At 44.6% G+C, this 15,412-nt stretch overlaps 1 pseudogene; it reads right to left on the bottom strand.

Moving 5' to 3' along the window:
- Positions 1-12,988: 12,988 nt before the first annotated feature.
- Positions 12,989-14,280, bottom strand: LOC102129813 (argininosuccinate synthase pseudogene; annotated as a pseudogene).
- Positions 14,281-15,412: the final 1,132 nt, after the last annotated feature.

The following is a 15,412-nucleotide window of genomic DNA, read 5'->3' as shown; positions in this document are numbered from 1 at the left end:
AACGCAAATTTTGACTGTATTCGTTTTTTTATTATTATTTTTTTTTTTTTGAGACGGAGTCTTGCCCTGTCACCTAGGTTGGAGTGCAGTGACATGACCTTGGCTCACTGCAACCTCCACCTCCCAGGTTCAAATGTTTCTTCTGCCTTAGCCTCCCAAGTAGCTGGGATTAAAGGCACGCACCACCATGCCCAACTAATTTTGTATTTTTGGTAGAGATGGAGTCTCGCCATGTTGACCAGGCTGGTCTTGAACTCCTGAGGTCAAGTGATCCACCTGCCTTGTCCTCCCAAAGTGCTGAGATTACAGTCATGAGCCCCCATGCCAGGCCTCAGTACTGTATTCTTACAATACAGTAAGCTAGATAAAAGAAAATGTCATGAAAGAAAATCATAAGGAAGAGAAAATAGATTTACTATTTATTTATTTATGACATTAGCAAATATATTCTTTTTTTTTTTTTTTGAGACAGAGTCTCACTCTGTCGCCCAGGCTGGAGTGCAGTGGCACGATCTCGGCTCACTGCAAACTCCGCCTCCTGGGTTCATGCCTCCCTCCTGCCTCAACCTCCCGAGTAGCTGGGACTACAGGTGCCCACCACCACACTCGGCTAATTTTTTTGTATTTTTAGTAGAGACGGAGTTTCATCGTGTTAGCCAGGATGGTCTTGATCTCCCGACCTCGTGATCTGTCCGCCTCGACCTCCCAAAGTGCTGGGATTACAGGCGTGAGCCACCGTGCCCAGCCAATATATTCTTTTTTTAAACTGTCATTTTCAATGGATCATCCTAAAGGTCTCCATTCTCGCTGTTTTCACAGCGAGGAGGAGGAGGAGGAAAAGGAGGTGTTGGTCTTGCTGTCTCAGAGATGGCAGAGGTGGAAGAAAATTCTCATATAAGTTTAAACCTGTGTTGTTCAAGGGTCAACTACATGCACACACAAATACATTCTATTAGTTCTGTTTTATCCTGACTAATACATCAGGCAACAGGTGTAATGCACATTAATAGTATAAATCCAGTTTTCCACTCACTGAGTATCCTTGCAAATGGTGAAATTTTACATTGCACAATTGTTGACCATGCTACATAGGACATGAACATTTATGTCTGTTATAAAACCTACGAGCAGAGAGTGCAAACTGGAAAAGGAAACCATTTTTGGACCTCTGAGAAACCGTGCTGTGCATGTGTATGGGAAACCTCACACCCTCAAAGTCAGTAGAAACCAGGGTATTTAACCAAATGGTCTGAGCCACCAGAACTGCTCCAAAGTGGAGGGCAGTTTGTAATTGTAGTGATTCTTTCATTGGTTGTCAACTTACAGGCCATGCCTTGTCCTTTTTTCTTTTTTTTCTTTTTTCTTTAGAGACAGGGTCTTGCTCTGTCTCCCAGGCTGGAGTGCAGTGGTGCAATCATAGCTCGCAGCTGCCTTGACCTCCTGGGATCAAGTGATTCTCCCACCTCGGCTGGGAGAATCCCCCGCCTCCCACTCCCAGGTAGCTGGGAATACAGGTGTGCACCACCATGTTGGTCTAATTTTTTGATTTTTAATAGACAAGGTCTTGCCATGTTGCCCAGACTAATCTTTAACTCCTCAGCTCAAGCGATCCTCCCACTCCAGCCTCCCAAAATGCTAGAACTATAGGCATTAGCAATCATGTCTGGCCTTGCCTTGTCCTTTGAAAAGAAGGAAGAAGCTTCAGGCAACAAGAAACAGAACAACATAAGATATACAAAACGCAACTAAAAAAGGATATAAAGAATACAGATTATAAATGAGTGATAGAAAACCACGGTGATATGACAGTGAGGGCTGACAATGAAACCACAAGGATGAACACAGATGGTGATGGGTCTGTACGTTCTGGCAGTCTAAATAAAGAAAGAACATAGTCCTTGACAGTTTTCAAAATTAAATAGAAGAAAGTGTGGTGCTATTTAAGAAGCAAATCCTTTTTTGATACTGTACTCATATTTTCTTGGGACTTCCTATATTTGGAGGAGAGATACATAAAGTGGACACAGTCTTTCCAGATATTTCAGGAGCTGACTCGGTAATCAATTTCACAGGATGTTTATAAATGCATCCTTTAATAGCAGTTGCCGGCAGCTGTTGAAACACAAATACCAAGGCATGGCAGTAATAATCAAATTATCTCCAGCCTGGGTGACAGAGCGGGACTCTGTCTCAAAAAAAAAAAAAATAGTCTGATTGAAATAAGAAGATATCTCATTATGGTTTCAATTTGCTTTTCTCTGATGATTAGTCATGTTGAGCAACTTTTCATATGCTTGCTGGCCATTGATATGTCTTCTTTTGAAGACTGTGTGTTCGTGCTCTTTGCCCACATTTTACTAGGGTTATACGGATTGTTTTGGTTGTTGTTGAGTTCCCTGTAGATTCTGGAAATTAGTTGGATGCAGAGTTTGCAAACATTTTGTCCCATTTTGCAGGTTATCCCTTCCTGATTGAACCTGCTACCCTAGAGATTCTGTATATGTTGCCAACATAGGAAGGCTCGCTCTAAGAGAAACTTCAAGAACTCCCCACTCCTGGCATTCACTTCCTTGTATAATCATTTTCCCTGAGTGTAGGCAGGATGCACGACTTGCTTCTAATGAACACAATGTGCCGACTGTGATGGAATGCAATTACCAAAATTAGGTTACACAAAGGCTGCGGCTTCCATATTCCTCATCCCCTCTCACTGGCTTGATTGCGTGCTTGCTGTGATGGAAGCCAGCCTTTGCGTCATGAGCTTCCCAATGGAGAAGTCCCTGTGACTCAGAATGAAAGGAACCTTCTGGACAACAGCCAGTGAGGAACTGAATCCCACCAACAGCAATGTGAGTGAGCTTGGAAGCAAATCCCTCTGCAGTCAAGCCCTGAGATGCTGTAGCCCCCACCTCCACCTCAACTGCAACCTCCCAAGAGACCCTCAGCTGTAAGACCCAGCTAACCATGCCAGCTCATTCTCAGATCCCAAGCCCACAGAAACCAAGACAATACATGTGTGTTGTGTGTGGCTTTAAACAGCTCAATGTTGGGGTTAACTTGTTACACAGTCATAACTAACGGGGTTATGAGTCACTAACAAGGAAATATATATTTAACCTTTCTAAAGTGTGTTTTATCATTGAATCTGTTTTGAATGAACCATCCTGTGAGGTTAAGATTCTGTGGACTATCTACTCATGGAGGGAAATTCTGTCCTAGAATGTGGAGGAAGTTTTTTCATCCTGGAAAAAATATACATAGGCAGTAATAACAAACCTGCAGGATTATTGCTAATAATAATGATAAGTATTGTTAGTATTATCATTATTTTATGTTACAGGATATCTGTTCATGAGGTACTGGTTGTCTACCAAGTCAAACCTTCTCAGTCTTTGTTCTTACCCCAGTCAGGTTTCACCAGAATTCCCGGGAATCCAGGCTGGCTGAATTCACTCAGTTCTCGGAAGAATTCCTTCAGCTTTCCAGCACTCAGGATCACAAGAGAGAAGGAGCCATCCTTCACCCGTAGACGACGGAAAGAGATGGAGAAATAGCTTCCTCTCTCATCTCCCCGGTACAGCCTTACAGTTATCCTAAAAAAAACTCCAGTTGCCACTTTGGCAGCGAATCCAGTCATAAATCGTCAAATGGGCTTTTCCTCTTTTCCCGTTTCACGTCCTTCCCTCCACTTCCTGAGCTCCTGCTCCAGAGAGGGAATGGGCTCCATTTCCAAATAAATAATTGCACAGAAACCGCGATCTCCTCTTCTGCCCTGAGTTTCTGTGAGGATAGGTTACCTACAAGATAAATTATTGGAGACACTAAAAACAAACAAAAAAGAATGCACAGTGTTCTTGGAAATCAATTCATTGTATTTTTGTAACATCTACAAAATAACATCATCTTTATTCTTAAAATAATAATTCATAAGACCTTTCTGGCTATCTGGTTCTTAATTAGTCCCAGATGAAAGTTATGGAAAGAAAAATAACAACTGGAAGTATTCTGGTTAAGTATTTGAATTGTGAGAAGAAAGAAAAATATCTTAGAAATACCTCACAGAAAAGTGCTCACACACACACACACGCGCACACATGCATGTACACACACGCACACACCTGCACACACACATACACACGCACACATACACACACACGCACACATGCGCATGCAGACCCGTGCACGCATGCAAACACACGCGTGCACATACACATGGGCACACACACGCACACACACGCACATACACACACACAGTATCAAACTGATGAGGGGCTAATACCTAAACTATACAAAGTATGCCCATTATTATTATTTTTTAAAAAAAATCTTTCTACTTTTTTTTTTTTTTGAGACAGAGCCTCACTGCCACGTAGGCTGGAGTGCAGTGGTGCTATCTCGGCCCACTGCAACCTCCGCCTCCTGGGTTCAAGCAATTCTTGTGCCTCAGCGTCCTGAGTAGCTGGGATTACAGGCATGCACCACCACGCCCAGCTAATTTTTTGTATTTTTAACAGGATGGGGTTTCGCCATGTTGGCCAAGCTGGTCTCAAACTCCTGGGCTCAAGTGATCCTCCTACCTCAGTCTCCCAAAGTGCTGGGATTACAGGCATGAGCCACTGCTCCTGGTCAGTATGCCGATTAAGATGAAAATAAAACCCAAGAGGAAAGGCAAAATGGGTAGGAATAATAATTCTTACAAGAAGAAACTTGAATAGTTTGAATGCGTATAGCAGATAGAGTGATCTCTTCCATCCCAAAGATGTCATGGCCTACTTCCCAGAGCCTATACATGTGTTAGGCACCATGACAATAGGAAATTCAGGTTGTAGATGGAATTAAGTTTTCTCTCATCAGTTGATCTTGAAATAAGGAGAGTATCCTGAGTAACACAGGTGGCCCCTTGTGACCACTAAGGTCCTTAAAAGGTTGTGGAGAGGGAGAACTAGAGAGATGGCAACTTGAGAAAGACTAGACCCGGTGGCTGTGGTTGGCTTTGCAGATGGAGAAAGGGGCCGTGAGTCAAGAAACATTGGTAGCTCTCATTAAACCAAAAGTAACTGAGACAGATTTCAATCAGTTTAGAAAGTTTATTTTGCCAAAGTTAAGGGTGTGCCCATGACACAGCCTCAGGAGGTCCTGAGGACATCCGCCCAAGCTGGCTGGAGTACAGCTTGGTTTGATGTATTTTAGGGGACATGACACATCAATCACTACATGTCGGATGTACATTGGTTCGGTCCAGAAAGGCAGGACAACTCAAAGTGTCAGGCAGAGGGACTTCCAATTGGTTGAAAGAGTTATTATCAGCAGAAAAGAATGTCTGGGTTATGACAAGGGGTTGTACAGACCAAGGTTTTATAATGAAGATGAAGCCTCCAGGTAGCAGGCTCCAAAGAGAATAGATTGTAAAGATTTCTTATCAGAGTTAGAGAGTCTGTTCTATCAGTGATTCCAAAAGGGAGGAGGGCATTATGAGGCATGTCCAGCTTCCACTTCCCATCATGGTCTGAACCAGTTTTTTAGGTTAACTTTGGAGTTGCTTGGCTGAGAGGAGGGGTCTGTTCAGATAACCGGGGGGGGGGGGGGTGGTGGGAGGAGAGGGGGTGTTAGAATTTTATTTTTAGTTGACACTCCTAAAAGCTAGAAATGGCAAGAAAACAGATTCTCCCTGTGTAGAGCCTCCAGAAGGAATGGGGTCCTGCCAATATGTCAATTTTATCCCAGGGAGACTCATTTTGGACTCTGACTTTCAGAACTGGAAGATACTCAATTGTGTTGTTTTAAGCCACTGAACTTGTGGGAATGCATTGCAGCATCCCTAGAAAACTCATTCAATGAGTACGAGGAGATGCCAAAATCAAAATGTAATGAGAAATAAAAATGAAGATAATAAGATATCACTTTATACAATTAGAAGAGAGGGAAGAGAGGGAGAAAGAGGAAAAACATGTTTTGTTGCATTTCTTTTTCAGGCAGTGTTATTATTGAGTCAGCGTTTTTCCTATTCTACAGGAGTACATGTTAATAAGGCAGCCTGTTATTGAAACATGGTACAGACAAGGCCAGTTTCAGTCTTGAAATGCATGAGAGAAAGCCTGGAATATTCGTGGCTGGTTTATCAACCTACTGTCCTCAAACTGGGCACTGAACTATTTGACTAAAAGGTTCTCGTTTTATCACCCTCAGACCCATGTAACAGCAGCCACAGGAGACTCACACACTCATCATCCTGCTGTTCAAATTTCCCTACAACACAAATGCACCCCAGGCCCTTTGCACCTGCTGGCCCCTCTTCTTGGAAGCTTCTTTCTCCAAAAACCGAATTATTTATTCCAACACTACCTCCTCAGAGCAGCTTTTCACCTGCCTCTTTCCAAAATTACCTTCTCTTTCCTCTTTTCCCTGATTCACTTCTGGAAACAGTTCCTACGTGAGTTTAGTGTTTATTGTACTGTGTCTGACTCTCTGTCTAGAAGGTGAACTCAATGGAAACTTCAGTGTTCTCACTCATGGCCCTGTCTAGGGTTAGGGGTAAGGGTAGGGTTAGGGTTAGGGGTAGGGTTAGGAGTAGGGGTAGGGTTAGGTTAGAGTTAGGCATCATGGAGCCATCAATAGCTATTGAATGAATGAATGAGCATGGCCAAGTCTGCATTTAGAGGGTCGACTTCTGGACAGGGACGTAATCTCTTCTTAAGCAGTGCAGAAGACAGCAAGAGCCATCAGGCTGTCATAGAAAAAGAGTAGAAGCACACCTATTGCCAGTGGAAAATCAGAGTTAGGGGACACTGTATGGATCTCTCTGATTCTGAGACACCCGACTGCATGGTGAGCCTCCTTCCTTGAGTGGTTCTGGGCCCCAACTACCTGTGATGGCCTTTAAGGTGACTTTGGAAGTCACCTGTGAGCATCCAGAAACTGCTGCCCCAATGGTTCTACCTGTAGGGATTGGACTTCATTGGTCCTGGATGTAGTCTGGATTTTGGGAGTACAAATGTTCCATGGCCAAAGGTCCATGGCCAAATCTACATCTTATATGTCTGTGGTCTTGGGATACTTAGAAGTCTTCCATACATATTTTTCAAAGCGTTGTTTTAATTAGAGAGGCAGCATACCTCTAACCTTCTCTTTCTCTTTTCCCCATACTATTTCTCAGTAGAAGAGTTGATGTCTACTGCCAATTGGAAAACACTCACTTGGCACACTGCACATCTTTACCCTTACATGATTCTATATGTGAGACACAATGTCCCTCCTTGTATCCCTTCAACTTCTCCCTGGTCTTCAAATTGCATCATACATCTCGTGCTGACACTAGCTACCTTTGTTTTGGGTCTACACTTTTGTTCTCATGGCATCTCTTGGGGTAGCCCATGAATTCCTACATTGCTTCTGAGAATAAATGACAGGCATTCCTTAGGGTCAAAAAATACTGGCCACTCTCTTTGGGAGCTAAAAGGAAAATATTGCCCACTCAGTCACTTTCTCTTTATTACTTTCCATTTCTATTCTTTATGATACTCTTGGAAAATTAAAATTCGACCAGTTCCACTTATGGCTGAACACATGGCCAAAAAACAGAATTGGCCTCAAGTAAAAGAAAATTACAACATTTTTCTCCCTGCAGAGAACTATATTTATTTCATAAATATAAATGGATAGTATGATGACTCTTAAATCCTTAAGGGATAGACACCCATGTGCAGACACATGTTTTGTCTAAATCAAGTTTAAAATTGGGTTTGATTTACTCTTCTGAAGAAAATATGTCCTTCTTTATAAGAAAGATTGGCAACTTCAGGATCTCCCATTTTCCCTGACCCATGACATCCTCTGCCTCCCACATCCCAAACCAATTTGATGCTGACTATACATTTGTTTCTCTCTTGGAATCTAGGCATTATCATATCCATTTACAGGTTGTTAGACTCACAAGAAGATCATTTGCACTCCCAAAATTCAGACTACACCCAGGTCCAATGAAGTCAAATCTATGTAGTTAGATTCATAGGTGCAGGTGTTTTTGGAAGGTCACAGGTGACTTCCAAAGTCACCTTAACGGTCATCACAGGTGGCTTCACTGCGTATCTGGAGCCAAAACCACTCATGGAAGAAGTCTGATATTGTTTGGTTGTGTCCCCACCCAAATCTCATCTTGAATTCCCACGTGTTGTGGGAGGGGCCCGGTGGGAAGTAATTGAATCATGGGGGCAGGTCTTTCTTATGCTGTTCTCGTGATAGTGAATAAGTCTCATGAGATCTGATGGTTTTATAAAGGGGAGTTTCCCTGCACAAGCTTTCTCTTTGCCTGCTGCCATCCATGTAAGACATGACTTGCTCCTCCTTGCTTTCAGACATGACTTGCTCCTCCTTGCTTTCTGCCATGATTCTGAGGCCTCCCCAGCCAAGTGGAACTATAAGCCCATTAAACCTCTTTCTTTTGTAAATTTCCCAGTCTCAGGTACGTCTTTATCAGCAATGTGAAAACAGACAAATACAACGTCTCACCATGCAGTTGGGTGTCTCAGAATCAGAGAGACCCACGAAGTGTCCTAACTCTGATTTCCACTCCTAATAGGTGTGCTTCTACTCTTTCCCTATGACAGTTTGATGGCTCTTGCTGACTTCCTCACTGCTTAAGAAGATATTATGTCCCTGTCCAGAAGTTGACCCTCTAAACATAGACCTGGCCATGCTTGTTCATTCAATAGCTATTGATGGCTCCAGATTGCCTAACCCTAACCCTAACCCTAGACAGGGCCATGAGTGAGAACGCTGAAGCTTCCACTGAGCTCACATTCTAGTGAGAGAGTCAGATGCAGTAAAATAAACACTAAACTCACATAGGAACTGTTTCCAAAGCGAATCAGGGCAAAAGGAAAGGAGAAGGTTGTTTTGGAAAGAGATAGGTGAAAAGCCACTCTGATGAGGTGGTGTTGGAATAAATCATTCAGTATTTGGAGAAAGAAACTTCCAAGCAGTGGAGCCAGCGGGTGCAAAGGGCCTGGGGTGAATTTGTCTTGTAGGGAAGGTTGAACAGCAGGACGATAAGTGTGCGAGTTTGTGGATGCTGTCACAAATCATCACCATGTCCTTGCTTAAAACAACACCCATTTATTCTGTTACAGCTTTGGACATCAGAATAAAATAAAGATGTCTGCAGAGCTGTGTTTCTTCTGAATATTTTAGGAGAAAAACGATTTCTTTCTGTTTCTGGCTTCTAGAGGCTGCCTGCATTCCTTGGCTCATGACCCCTTCCTGTATCTTCAAATTACATCATACCAACCTCTGCTTCCTGCAGCCTGTGACTCTTCTACTTCCCTTTTGTAAGGATCCCTGTGATGATAGCAGACCCACCTGGATAAGTCCATTCAGACTTCTCTAGCAAAATACCATAGCCTGGGGGGCTCACAAACACAGACATTTACTGTTCACACTTCTGGAGGCTGGGAGTCCAAGGTCAAGGCAGGGCAGATTCAGTGTTTTGTTAGGACCCGCTTCCTGGATTAAGATGGAGCCTTCTCGCTGTGTCCTCACATGGTGGAAGGGGCGAGGGAACTCTCTGAGGTCATTTTTCTAAGGGCACCCATCCCATTCATGAGGCTCCACCTTATGACCTCATCACTTCCCAAAGGCCCTACCTCCCAACACCATCTCCTTTTGGGTGAGGATTTCAGTATAAGAATTTGGGGTGGGACATAGACATGCAGACCATAGCAGACTCTTAACCTCAACATGCGTGAGTGCGTGTTTATTCTAAATCAAATTAAGACACAGGAAGCGTGATCATTTGTGTGTGTGTGTGCCATTTAAGATTTGAGGGGCTGCTGTGTAGTGTAAATATCACAGACATTCTACAGGATCCCTAGGGGTGTACCTGTGATCCATGAAACTTACCTAGAGGTGGTTTTTTGTCTCCCTAACACGAAAACCCACACAATAGAGCTGGTGGAATGTGGAACAAACTTACCCCTAAATGGATTGAAATATCACTGCCTATTGCTGGAGGCTGGGCAGGCCTTGGCAAGGGTGTTGTGGGTTTAGCTTAGTCATCAATTGGGCGATACAACTACATGGGAATTATATAACCAGATAGGAAACTGCAGCCATTGAATTTTATTTCTTTTGAAAACACACTGATATCTGTTACCTCAATTATTCTTTAAACATGAATTAAGCACATTAGCTATTGTTTCCTGCTTTTTATAGGCTTCCTAATGAATAAAGGTGGATGCAACTTCAGATCTTCTGACCTATTGTGGATCTGTTCACTCTCCTTCTATCAGGGTAACACTCTATTACTGCTACTGTATCTTTGTTTGCAACTAACTTGGCCACCCAGGTTATATATTCAGACTATGGTTTCCATATGTGGACAACATGCAAAGTGTATCTGTCTTCCTACAAAACAAAACAAAGCAAAACAAAACAAAGCGACATCAATTTCCAAGTGTCTCATAGGTGTTCATAGCCAGGGGCAATGTTTCTGTAGGAGCACTTTACTTGCATTTTGTTCCCTTAACAATCCCGAAATGTTTAGTCTGTCTTCAAGCTGTTATGTAACAGCAGCAGGCTATGAGTCACTTAGGGATATAGGGGATTCTGCTAAGTAAACAAAATCAGCTCATTTTAGTTACTTCTTCACAACAGGTGTGGAGACTATGGGTGGTTCATTTAGAACAAAGGTCTCATATTTTAAGATTCAAATTCAAGGGCCCCTAGTGCTTTTTTCTAGGATGGACACAGGGCAGGAGATCAAATTACGTTTTTCAATTCACGTTTCATTTTATTTTATTTTATTTTATTTTGAGACAGGGTCTTGCTCTATTGCCCAGGCTGGAATGCAGTTGTCTGATTAGAGCTCACTGCAGCCTCTACCTCCTAAGCTCAAGTGATCCTCCCACTTTAGCCTCCTGAGTAGCTGGAACTATAGGTATGTGCTACCACACTGGCTAATTTTTGTAGAGACAGGGGTCTTGTCATGTTGCCCACCTGGTCCTGAAATCCTGGGCCCAAGTGATCCTCCTGCCTTGGCCTCCCCAGGTGTTGGGATTACAGGCGTGAGCCACCATGCCCGACCTTGAAAGGTCTCATATCTTAAGACTCTAATTCGTGTGTAACTGCTGCTTTTTTCTAGGACAAGCAGAGAGTAGGAGGTCAAATTATGTTGTTCAATTCAGGTATTTAAAAAATAAATCCAGTTGCATAGTCCAACTTGCAGAAAGCACGTTTTTAAGAATAAATCCAGTTGCATAGTCCAACTTGCAGAAAGCACGTTTTTAAGAATAAATCCAGTTGCATAGTCCAACTTGCAGAAAGCACGTTAATAAGCCATTTTAATGAAAGGATGGTTGAAGGTAAAGTCCCTAGACTGGGGACGATGATCATGAGATATACATTGTGATAATTGTGGCGATAAAATTAGACGGGGAATACATAACCCAGTAGGAGCCAGTCAGGGCAGGGGGTTGGGGTAGCTCCGTGCAGGCAAGATTCCAGCTAATGGCTAGATGTGAGAGACCAGGATCCCACTGGCTAGGAGAAAGCAGCAGGAGCCAGAGGATGTGGGAAACACAAGAGATATTCTGTGTCTTCTCCCCACCTTCCCCACTAAAAAAATTCCATGTCCACTCAAAATTTTGGAATAGGACCTTATTTGGAAATTGAGTCTTTGTAACTGTAATTAGTACAGGATGTCAAGATGAAGTCATGTTGGATTCAGGACCCTAAATGCAATGACAGGTGTACTCATAAGAGACAGAAGAGGAGATACAGATACAGAGGAGAAGGCCACGTGGAGACAGAGGCAGAGACTGGAGTGACGCAGCCACAAGCCCAGGGATGCCTGGAGCCCCTAGGAGCTGGGAGAGGCAGGAAGGACCCTCCCCTAGAGCCTCCAGAGGGAACTAAGTACACCTGTAGTGGCTTAAACTGTGGTCTTGGAAAGATGTATCTGTGTCCTAATGGCCAGATCCTGTGAATAGGACCTCATTTGCAAATAGGGGCTTTGCAGATATACCTAAGTCAAGGATCTCAAGATGAGACCATCCTGGATTAGGTTGGGCCCTAAGTGCAATGGCAGGTGTCCTTCTAAGAGACAGAAGAGGATACACAGACACAGAGGAGAAGGCCACGTGGAGATGGAGGCAGGGACTGTAGCGATGCAGCCACAGGTCGAGGAATGCCAAGGATTGCCGGTGGCTACTGGAAGCTAGAGAGAGGCCAACAAGAGAACTAGGAGACCAAAAATGACTTACTTTTACATTTAAAAATAACTAAAAGAGTATAATTGGATTATTGGTAACACAAAGGGTAAATGCTTGAGGGGTTGGATACCCCATTCTCTGTGATGTGATTATTATGCATTGCATGCCTGTATCAAAATATTGCAGATATCCCATAAATATATACACCTCCCATGTACCCACAAAAATTAACAAATTTGGAAAAAATCAGAACTGGGAGATAATACATTTATGTTGCTTTCAGCCACCCAGTAGGAGGTCATTATTATTTTTTTTAATCTTCTTTTAATTGTCATTTTTGGCCAGGCACGATGACTCACACCTGTAAGGCCAGCACCCTGGGAGGTTGAGGTGGGCAGATTAGCTGAGGTCAGGAGTTCGTGACCAGCCTGGCCAACATGGTGAAACCTTGTCTCTACTGAAAATACAAAAATTAGCCAGGCACGGTGGTGCACGCCTGTAATCCCAGCTACTGAGGGATGAGAATGAGAATGAAGGCTGAAGGACGAGAATCACCTGAACCCAGGAGATGGAGGTTGCAGTGAGCCGAGATCAAGCCACTGCACTCCAGCCTGGGTGACAGAGTCAGAACCTGTCTCAAAAAAAAATGTCATTTTATAGCTCCCCACTGCAACTGCCCCCCACCCTTCCCTTCAATGACCACTTTTGCAGGCTTCAGGGGGACCAGGGAACAAAGCTGGGGCCTGGCAGCCACTACGCTGCCAGCTGGGGAAAACAAGTCACAATTACAAATTATCACAAGAATTAGTGCCTATACTTGGGGGATCTGCAAAGTGAGGAGGCCCCAGCTCCCCTTGTATAGGGGTCCATTTGGCAGTGACCTTGCTCTGGAGACGGTCATATTCCTTCAGCCTGAGGGAACTGATGGTGATGAACCCGGTGGCATCAACTGGCTCCTAATCGCCCTGCACACTCATGCTCACCAGCTCCTCATTGTAGAGAGACAGTGGGAGCTCCCGGCTGAGGATGTACACCCAACCCTTGAAGACGGACACCTGCACTTTCCCTTCCACTCGTTCCTGGGACTTGGTGATGCAGTGGCGGACAATTCACACTCAGGGTTGTGCCGGAAACCAGTATACACCAGCTCAGCAAATTTCAAGCCCAGGCCTTGTTTGATTTTGCGCACTTCCCGATCCATGGTGAAGTCCTCGACGTGTAAATGAGCATGGTAAAGGATGGTGCTTGCTGGGGTCTCATAGATGCCTCAGGACTTCGTTGCAATGAAATGGCTCTCCACGATGTCAATACGGCCCAGGCCGTGCTTGCCTCTGGCTTCGTTCAGTTACACGAAGAGCTCCTAGGAGGTCTGCTGGGTGGCGCCATCCTCGACGTTGGTCACCTTCACAGGAACCCCTTTTGTGAACTCAATCTCGAGAATATCAGGGGTGTTGGGGGCTTTGGTCAGGTCAGGGCTTATGGTGGCTGGGTCTCTCCAGGATTCCAGCTTCATAGCTCATATGCATGAGGTTCTTGTCCATGCTCCACGGGTTCTTGGGAGTGACCAGGATGGGAATCTGATGTTGCTTTGCATAGTCCATCAGCTCGTTGAGGCCCTTGAACCAGTTGTAGAACTCGGGCATCCTCCGGGGAGAAATGACCTTAATCTGGGGGCCAGTGAGCAGGTGAGCTCAAACCGGACCTGATCATTCCCCTTTCCCATGATGCCATAGGATACATACTTGGCCCCCTCCTGCTGGGTGATTTCCGCTTGTTTGTGGGTGATGCAGAGCCTAGCCAGAGAGGTGCGCAGGAGGTAGTGGTCCTCATACAGGGTGCTGGACTGGATGGCCGGCCACATGAACTCCTCCACAAACTCTCTGCTGACATCATTAATGAACACCTTTATGGCCCCAAGCTTCCATGCCTTCTTCCTGTCTTCCTCGAAGTCTTCCTTCTGGCCGATGCTGGCCAGGTAGGCAATGACGTCATGGCCTTTTTCCTTCACCCATACGAGGATGCAGGAGGTGTCCAGGGCACCACGGTGGGCCAGAACCATGGAGCCGTTGCTGGACATAGCGTCTGGAATTGGAAGTGCGAGTTCCCTGCATCTGGAATCTGTCTTCATGGTGCAGTGAACCACTAGGACCCCAGGCAGTTGAGGCAGGTGACAGAGCAAGAGGAGGTAATTTTTTATAGCAACTGTACAAAACTAATACCATTCAGGTTAGAGGCAACACCAAAATCAATGAGAAATGTCAGGTGGGTTAGCACACTGACCAGGAGTTTGGGTCAACACGGGCCCCAGGCCCATGAGCCATGCTCAGACACTGGGTGGAGACTGTTGTGGTATATACTGAAGGAGCTTTGAACTCTCCTTTGGAGCACCAGCCTTGGTTTGGCTGTCAGATGTGTTTGGATTCAGTGCCTATCAACTGAGGAGCTGAGCCTATTGAGAACTCTGTGTGTCAAAATTGGTCAGCATTTGGGGCAGTTCTGGGCTATCAGGTGGAGACAAGATTCCATGGCAGATATGAACCAGAGTCGGAAAGAGAAAGGCATAGGAGGCAAGATAATGCCAATCTCCTGTGAATATGATACCCTGCAATGGAGAAAGGGAATAAAGGTTGCAGATGGAATTAAGGTGGCTAACTCACTCGACCTTAAAACTGGGAGATTGTTTTTGATTATTCAATCTAATTGCAAGAAGTCACGCTGGATTCAGGACCCTAAATGCAATGACAGGAGTCCTTGTAAGAGACAGAAGAGGAGACACAAACACAGAGGAGAAGGCCACGTGGAGACAGAGGCAGAGACTAGAGTGATATGGCCACAAGCCCAGGGATGCCTGGAGCCCCCAGGAGCTGGGAGAGGCAGGAAGGATCCTCCCCTAGAGCCTCCAGAGGGAACTAAGTACACCTGTAGTGGTTTAAACTGTCCTTAGAGTCCTTAAAAATAGACAAAATTCAAGGCCAGCCTGGGCATCATAGCAAGACATTGTCTCCACTTAAAAAAAAAAAAAAAAGCCAGATATGGAGACATGCACCTGTAACATGAGCTACTCTGGAGGCTGAGAAGAAAGAAATGCTTGATCCTAGGTGTTGGAGGCTGTAGTGAGCTATGACCGTGGCACTGCACTCCAGCCTGGGTGATACAGCGAGACCTTATCTCAAAAAAATTAAAAGGCTGGGTGCAGTGGCTCATGTCTG

This window comes from Macaca fascicularis, chromosome X (genome assembly GCF_037993035.2).
Source record: "Macaca fascicularis isolate 582-1 chromosome X, T2T-MFA8v1.1".
NCBI classification, from domain to species: Eukaryota; Metazoa; Chordata; class Mammalia; order Primates; family Cercopithecidae; genus Macaca; species Macaca fascicularis.
Note: the sequence above shows the minus strand (reverse complement) of the source record. Positions and strands in the feature narration are given on the sequence as shown.